Source organism: Eumetopias jubatus, unplaced genomic scaffold, assembly GCF_037043125.1.
Source record: "Eumetopias jubatus isolate StellerSeaLion01/CBP00866 unplaced genomic scaffold, mEumJub1_p1.0 scaffold_3, whole genome shotgun sequence".
NCBI lineage: Eukaryota > Metazoa > Chordata > Mammalia > Carnivora > Otariidae > Eumetopias > Eumetopias jubatus.
The window spans coordinates 168,831,232-168,840,505 of NW_028274809.1; the positions used below are offsets into that span (position 1 = coordinate 168,831,232).

Genomic DNA, 9,274 nt, shown 5'->3' on the forward strand with positions numbered 1-9,274 from the left:
TTTGACAAAGGAATAAAGGCAATATAAAGATAGTCTCTTCAAGAATGGTGCTAGAAAAACTGGACATCCACATATATAAAAATATAGAGATATAGCTAGGTATAAAACTTATACCCTTCACAAAAATATCAAAATGAATTACAGGCTGGGGCATCTGGGTGGCTGAGTCAGTTAAGCATCTGATTCTTGATTTCGGCTCAGGTCATGATCTCAGGGCCATGATCCAGGGTCTTGAGATGGAGCCCTGCATCAGGCTCCGCTTTCAGTGGGAGGTCTGCTTGGGATTCTCTCTCTCCCTCCCCCACCCCACTCTCTCAAGTAAATAAATAAATCTTTAAAAATGAATTATAGACGTAAATGTAAAATATAAAACTATAAAAGTCCTGAAAGGTAGCATAGGTGACAATCTAGATGACTTTGAGTATGGTGCTGACATTTTTGACACAAGGCATGATTCATGAAAGAAATAATTGATAAGGCGGACTTCATTAAAATTAAAAACTTCTGTGAAAGACAATGCCAAGAGAATGAGAAGGCAAGCCACAAACTGGGAAAAGATATTTTGAAAGACATATCAGGTTGACTGACATCCAAAACATTAACAAAAGAACACTTAAAACTTCACAATAAGAAAACAAACAAAGAATAGGACAAGGACCTTCATAGACACCTCATAAAAGAAGACATACAGATGGCATGTAAGGCTATGAAAAGATGCTCTGCATGATATGTCATCAAAGAAATGCAAATGATATCAATGATGAAATACCACTACATACATATTAAAATGGCCAAAATCCAGAAAAATGACCACATGAAAAGCTGACAAGGATGTGGAAGAGCAGGAACTCTCATTCATTGCTATTGTGAATGCAACATGGTACAGCCACTCTGGAAGAGAGTTTGGCAATTTCTTACAAAACCAAACTTACTCTTACTATATGATGCAGTAATCATGCTCCTTTTTACCTCCCAAAGAATTTGAAAATGTATGTCCACACAAACCCTGTGCATGGATATATATAGCACCTTTATTCATAATTGCCAAAATGAGGAAGCAACCAAGATGTCCTTCAGTAGGCAAATGGAGAAATATACTGTGATACATCCAGACAATGGGACATTATCCAGCACTAAAATGAAATTAGCTATCAAGCCATGAAAAGACATGGAGGAATCTTAATGGCACATTAGTAAGTGAAAGAACCAATCTGAAAACTCTCCAGTGAAGGGTATTGATAATGGGGGAGGCTGTGCATATGTGGGGATAGGGAGTATATGGGAAATCTCTGTATCTTCTCAATTCAGCTGTTCTAAAACATAAAAACTATTCTAAAAAGTAAAGTATTAATAATAGTAAAAGCTAGTCCTGAAGAAAAGTGGATTCAAGATGTGCAGAAACATGAGAGACCTATGGGGATTGTTCTCATAAGCTTTCTATAATCATAAGCTTCTTTAGGACCTCTTTAGACCATTAAGTAATAACTAAACAAAATTTTGCAAGCACTGACTTCTCAAAACATCTGATTTTGGTTGTCATCCTATTGCATACAGTGGTAGCTGAATTGTTTCCAGGTTCAGTTTCCCCAGAAGCAGAGCCTAAAAGAAGGATTATTGAGAAAATCATACAGTGATGGAACTCTGTCAGTAAAACAGACAGGGTGTGAGGGATGCAGGATTAAGCAGAAAAAAAGCTAGATAAAGATTTGATTTCTGTGGATCTCTAGCTTCAGTCTGACGCAACAGGGAGCATGAATGGCAATACGAAGTTGTCAGACCATGAGGGACGGTGGCTAGCTTTCTGTACCCCCATATCTGCCAGTCTTTGGCTTTAAGCATGCTCAGGGGGAGCAAAAAGCTGAGATATTTCTGGTTGGTTTAGGCAACTCAATTTAGCCAAAACCATTTTTCAGGGTAAGTGCTGCATTGAGCTACTATCAGCCAATACCCACAGCAGCTGAGAGATGGGCCCTGCAACCCAGTAAAAAAGATATGGGGGTGGGGGGCGCCAACCTCTTTTGCTACAGATTATATAATGGCTTTAAGTAACATAATTAGGCTCCAAATAGAGTAATCATAAACTACCTTAGAAATTGATTACATAAGTAGTCTTAGCAAACATACATGTGCCAAATTCACCCCTAGACACACACATGTACATGTGTAGACACATATGCAGAAACATGCATATGGAGTTTTAGAACAGATATGGAATACAAAACAAACATATATTTAATTGATATACATTTGGTTTTATGTTTTATAATTTGTGAAGCATTTGAAATTAGAAGGGTGACTGATTTACCTTTAATATTTGCCTAGGGATTCTGGAGCTAATGCCTGTTTATTTTTATTTTTTTCTCACACATCCCCTGCAGCATATTCTGGCAATGAAAACAATTTTAGATACATTAGCACTGCACTCAAGGTTGTGATAATTATTATTCAAAAGAATATTGTAGCATATAAATATTTAAATTTCATACTAAGTATTTTAGCTTTGTGGATTTTAGCAGTCTCTTTAAATTGGTGCTCATATATTCTTCTTTGATTTTTCTCCAATTTCAGAAACAAAATAGCTAATAATAGTAATCATAAAATAACATTGCTTTTTGAGCTTTCTTTAAGAGTCCAGCATCCTAGCAGGTGTTGTTGAGTCTTTAGAAAGGAAATAGAAATAGAAATTAAGGAATAATAACTGACTATTTAAAATACAACAATGCTGTTTCAGAAAAAGTTATTTCCCTTTTTAAAAACTTAGGCGATCTTTGATCAAGATTGTGGTACTCTTATCTTATTTTACTGGGGCACCTGTTGATACATATATTTAAAACCTCAGTACACATCTGCTTTAATTTTATTGGTCACAGGGCATTCCCTTGGTGATGGGCAGGATGCTGAAGGTCCCAAGATGCAAAACATTCCGTGGTCAAAAAATTAATGGGTGCCCAGCAGACAAATTCCTTAGACAGTGGTGAAAGTCACTGAAAATCCCCTTCATTTTTGTTGAAGTTGTCAGAATTTCTTTTCATCAAGTGATAACTATGTTTCATTGAGTGGAGGATTTTAATTTGGGATGCAAATTTGAATTACTGCATGAGAAAATTATATGTATTGTGACCTAAATGAGACGTGTTTGAGATATGTTTGAGGATTTCATCACTGGCCACTCTTTGGGCAAACAGAATCTTACATATTTCCTCATGCTGCTCCAGTTCGTCTTTATCAGGTCCAGCGACAAGAGGCATTGAATGTTGTTATCTTCTCAGAACAAGTAATACTTTACTCTTTGTAACTGTGATTTCATGTGATCCTTATAATAATCCCTTGAGAGAAGTTATTGTTATCTTCACCATGCAAAACAAAGATATTTTTTAACAGGAATATATAACAGATTAGGCAGAAGAATTACTATTCTAGTCCTATGATTCATATAAGAAGAGGGGACGATGGGCTGTATGAAGGTGAAACTTTCAAGTGAGGGAGGTAAGAGCAAGCCACCACTTTGAAGGCGACTGTATAATGTTACTGCAAGAAATCTAAAAACCATCCAAAAGTAAGGGGAAAATATAAGAATAAAACATAGGTTCTGTTTCAAGTACTATAAACTGTAACGCATAGTAAACTATGTAACAAGAGGAAAAAAGGTTGTAGTTGTCTTGGTAAAAAAACTATTGTTCTACTGACATTCCAAAGTACATTGCCAAACAACAATTTGTCTATAGAATTATACCCACTCACATATTAATATTTAGAGTAATGACCTAGGGATGTTACAAAATGTTTATGTGCCACATAAATCATCAATCAAATATAAGAGAATGGTTAAGTATTTTTAATATTGGGTCTTCATGACATTTCATTTTGATGAAAATTGGTGATTCATGAAGCTGCAATATGTATAACAGAAGATGTATTTGACGGGAAGTCAACACATCTGGCTTCTATCTGTAAATTTCTCATGACCTTTCTGGATGTCACTTTTTTCATCTGTTAGATGAAGAGGGTGGATCATATTATCTGTAAATTCTTTTTTGGATAAACATATTATGAGTCCATGTGTGATAATACTCCGTTAGCAAAAATATTTATTTAAACAAATACATCAAAATAGTTAATAGGGATAAAGTCAATATACTTAAATATAATTTTATTAATATTTTAAAACATTTTATATTTAGAAAATCTCATTTATTTCATTAATATATGTAGAGAGGCAATATTTAAATGAAAGGCAATATTTATTAATCATTTCTGGATCTTGATTCCTTAGCTTGATTCTGGGTGAATAGCTTTCTAATCCTAGGGGGAAAAACATGTTAAAATGACCATGGGGCTCCTGGGTGGCTCAGTCATTAAGCATCTGCCTTTGGTTCAGGTCATGAACCTGGGGTCCTGGGATCCAGCCCCACATAGGGCTCCCTGCTCAGTGGGAAGCCTGCTTCTCCCTCTCCCACTCCCCCTGCTTGTGTTCCCTCTCTCCCTGTGTCTCTCTCTGTCAAATAAATAAATAAAATCTTTAAAAAAAATAAAATGACCAAATCATTAGCTATTTATACATCTCTATTTGTCACTATTATCAAATAATTTGTTATTCCTAAAGAGAGGTTTTGAAATAAAACTTGAAGAGAAAATCTGACGGTCACTACTGAAATGTAACCTCAAGGACCATTATTTCTGTTTTTCCTTTCGGGATAACGTATCTAAGTTTTCACACAAAGAAAGTAAAATTTAAAAAGAAAAAGCTAAGCTACAAGACCCTTAGTAAAATATACAAAGAATCATTATTATGAAATTATTTTTACATTGTCAGAGAACCTGATGAATAAAATTCAAATCATTAAAAGAATAGTCATAACAAATTACATGCCTTTGCTTTGTACTTTCTTGATTAGCTGGATATGTATAAATCAAAAATATGCCTGGAATGTAATGAAAATGACTTTGAAATTTGATCATCTTCCAGGGAAGAATACTTTATTTTAATGTCTATGGAACAGGGCATTATTAAAAATAGTAATTTTCACTCAAAATCACAGCAGGTATGAATATGAGCAACAGATTCACTCTTCTTGGAATCAATCTGATTGGAAGAGTACACAGAAAACAACTGACCACTTCTCTTTTTCCTTGGAAACACCAACCTCCTTGTCTCAGAACTCAGGTACTACTTTCTGACATCAGTTACTTCTGCCAATCATCATTATCAGTGTTCGTGTCTCAACACGAAGTTTGTTTGTCCTATCAAATTTTATCCATATAATCTTTGATCATAAAATATCCTTACATTTATCAATCAAATATATTCCAATGTGCTGGCAATAAAAATAATATAACTAATGTTCTTTAATGAAAAGTGCATGCTCTCTTTCATTAGATATTTTTGGCTTGTCAAGACAGTTGCCAATGTCCCTCTTTCCTGTGAAAAGTGCTGCCATCCACAAAGACAGACTTACACCAATTGTGATTATATTACATGTCCCTGATTCCCCCAAATACAGTGAATCAGAATGGAATAGATATATGCTCATTGCTAGAGCCATGAGATTCTCTAGAACTTGGAATGGGAACTCAAAGCAAGCAAACACTCTCTCTGCTGGTATCTTGCATGGTAAAGACAAAAACCTTAAAGTTACAGAGACCCATTAAGCTGACTATATGCAACAAAAAGCATATATGATGGGATAATAATAGAGACTGTGTTTTTACATTTTTAGATTAAAATCTATGTTCAATGTTTTGAATAATTTCTTTGTTATAGACTAATGCTTGGAATTAAGAAAATTCCTGGCTTTTTTTGTTGGACAAGTGTGTAGTGGGACGGTGATCTTCAAAAGTCAACTCACTTGAGTAACTTAGAAAAGTAATCGCAATTGAAAATATCTTTATGTTGTCCATCCTATTTCAAATTAAAAGCTAGTTTTTATGCAACAGAGGACAGAGATTGTTTGTGAAACATTACTATCTGCAAGATTTCCTTCTCTGTACCTCCTACCAATGCACTCACCTTCACTTCATATGCTCTCTCAGCAGGATGGAAGGGACTACCTGGATACAGTTAATTCATAGCTTTTCATTGTAGATATCTGACTGTATTATTGGACTTACTCTAAGAATCTGAGGACACAGTGTGAATTTAGTTCTAAATCTGTTGGACCAGAGAGAAGAAATAATTAGTTCATGATCATAAACTGAGCAATTCTAGCAATTAGGATCATATTAGCAATACAGTTTTTTAAAAATCTGTCTGTAATAGGTAATTATCAAAGGAAACAGGAAGTGAACATATAAGTATAAGTATAATATAAGTATATTATGGAGGAAGGCACCAGTTGGAAAACTCTAAGTATCCTTAGAGGTAAACCTAAGCCCTCTTCTGGCCAGTGGCCAGTGGGCACAAGAAAGGAGAAGGTGTTGCGATAGCCTTAGGGCAGGCAGGGGGGGCAGGGAACACATCACCTGAGGACTCTAGATGCCTCTCTAGGGCATGAGCCCAGGCAAGAGTGCCCACTGCAGCTGCTTCTTTGAGGTACCTGTCAACCATCCCACCCTGGACGTTGCCACTAGTACCAGAAGGGAAATAAGCTTCCAGCTGCCTTTTTGGCTGTCAGCACCATCAGGAAAGCTGATGGGACCTGCATGCACACAAGCACATCTGCCTATTCTCCGTGGGTGAGGAGGACAGCATGGCCCCCTATCAGCAGCCCTGCCACTCAGACTCTGCCATCTCGCTCACCTCGCTGCCCTGAGTCTGGCATATCTCTTCACTCTGCTTTCTCGCTGCCCAAGGCAGAGGAAGAACAGGAGCCACTGGTGTTTGCGGAGCATCCCTTGAAGAAGCCCCGCACCGGCTGTACTGCAGTGTTTTCAAGGACACTGTGACATCATGTGTGGGTACATGTTCTCTCAAAGATGAGCCTTGCAGACATGGAAGTGTCCTATGGGCAATGCCAAGCTGATGGTGGTGGTGAACAACTTGTGGTGGAGCAGATCCAGGAGCTCTTCATCCAGTAAGCTCAGTTCCTGGAAGGACCACAAGGGCAGCTGTGACAGACCTATGCAGTGCCCCCCAAACCCCAGCTGCCTACGTTTCCTGAAGATAAACCTGGAAGCCCAGCTCAAGGAGTGTGAACACATCAAGTGTCCCCACCCAAAGTACAGGTACATGATTCACTAGGAACCAGGACACATATGAAACATACCTGGAGACTTGCTACTTCCAGGCCTGAAGGAATTCCTGTGGCAGACAGAATACCACTCCAGGAAGGCACATGGTACTAGTGTGGAAGAGCCAGGAGCTGCTTTCCTGAGCTCTCTGCTGGGCGAGCTCTAGGAGAAGCTGGTGAAGGGCATCAAGATCAAGTTTGATATCCTGAATGAAAACCAGCAAGCTCATCAAGGGCATCATGGAGTTTCAGAGGGATGTGTCCATGTTGACAGACCAGCTGTCCCACATCAATGCATGCCTAAACATGGGAATCCTATGAGTCCCATGACCTTCAGCAGATCTTCAGTGCAAAGGAATTTTCCTGCACTACCAGGGCTCTGTCTTGTGCCTTTGCTTCCATTCCACAGGTGACCTGCTTTTCAGTGGCTGCTCCAACAAGACCATCAATGTGTGAGACACATGTACCACCTATTAAGTGCCAGAAGACACTGGAGAGCCATGATGGCTTTGTGCTAGCATTCCACATGCTGGGTACAAGTTCTACAGCAACTCAGAAGACTATACCATAATCTTGTGAGACATCCTGCAGAAGATGAACACAGTCCCGGCATGACCACACAGTGTGAATGCTGGTTTCCTCACGCAGCATACTCTTCAGAGGCTCTCTGAAGGCCATCAAGGTCTGCAACATCTTGGGCACCCAGCTGAGTTGAAGAAGCTCATGGGCCTCAGCCACTGGGTATGGGCCCTGATAGCTGCCCAGAGGTACCTGTATAGTGGGTCCTACCAGTCAAGATTTGGAACATCTAGACCCTCAACTGCATCCATGTCCTACAGACATCTGGTGGCAACATTTGTTCTATCCATGTGGTGAAACACTACACTGTCTATGGCACCTAGAACTCATTCATGTGGGGACATGGAGTCTAAGGAGCAAGTGTGGACCCTGACAGTCCACAGGCACTATGTATGCTCTTCATGGTCTACCAGACCAAAGTCTTCAGCCCCTAGTATGACCGGTCCCTCAGGATCTAAAGAAGGAACAACATCATGTGTACACAGACGCTGCTGTGTCACCAGGGCAATGTGACTGTGATGGCTGTGTCCCAGGGCTGGCTCTTCTCAAGGACTGTGGACAGCACTGTGAAGATTTGGACTTGCTGACAGGGAATCCAGACTGAGTGTTGGCTTCTTCTGGAGAAGGCTGGCCACATGAGTGGTCTCAGTGTCTCTGCCTGCTTTGTGGGGACAAGCAGACAGGGCTCAGCCTGCCAGGCAGTGGCCTCCCTGCCCTACACTTAACAAGCCTCCTTTTGCTTGGTCCTGCCATCAGTGCTGCCAAACAATGCCCAGTCCCTCTCTCCAGGTGCCATGATGGATGCTCTCTTTGCCCACCTCCATTCCCACCCTAGATGGACTGAGGCCTTTTTAATGTTTCTAGACTGTATATAGATCGGATTACTTCCTGATTAAAACAAAAGTCTCACGGAATATGAAAAAAAGAAAAAAAAGAAATACGAAACTTAATCTGAACAAAAGATTTAAAGTTGGCTTAGGTAGAGCAAGCATCTATCAAGGTTGATCAAACCACAAATTAAAATTTATAATATTCTCTTGGGGCACCTGGGTGGCTCAGTCATTAAGCGTCTGCCTTCAGCTCAGGTCATGATCCCACAGTCCTGGGGTCTAGCCCCGCATCGGGCTCCCTACTCGGCGGGAAGCCTGCTTCTCCCTCTCCCACTCCCCCTGCTTGTGTTCCTTCTCTCACGGTCTCTCTCTCTCTGTCAAATAAATAAATAAAATCTTTAAAAATAAATAAATAAAATTAATAATATTCTCTTGAGCTGTTTGCCTCAGCATGGAGATAAAAATAAAGTGAAATAGATGAGTTGCTGATTTATGGAAGACATAATTTCAGTCTGAAAATTTAAAGTAATTTTTTTAATCTTTAACAAAGATGATATGTATGAACAAACATGATAGTAACAAATATACTATGGTCATTTTTACAGCCTTTGGTCCTGAAATATGTTATGTATATGGCACATTCATATGTTCTTCAATCATATGGTCTACTTAATATTGTCCAGTGAAGGCATGTTGCAA

The 9,274-nt window shown here is 39.1% G+C and overlaps 1 pseudogene; it reads left to right on the plus strand.

Moving 5' to 3' along the window:
* The first annotated feature begins 6,487 nt into the window (after positions 1-6,487).
* LOC114211522 (E3 ubiquitin-protein ligase TRAF7 pseudogene) lies at positions 6,488-8,332 on the plus strand (annotated as a pseudogene).
* The last annotated feature ends 942 nt before the right edge of the window (positions 8,333-9,274 follow it).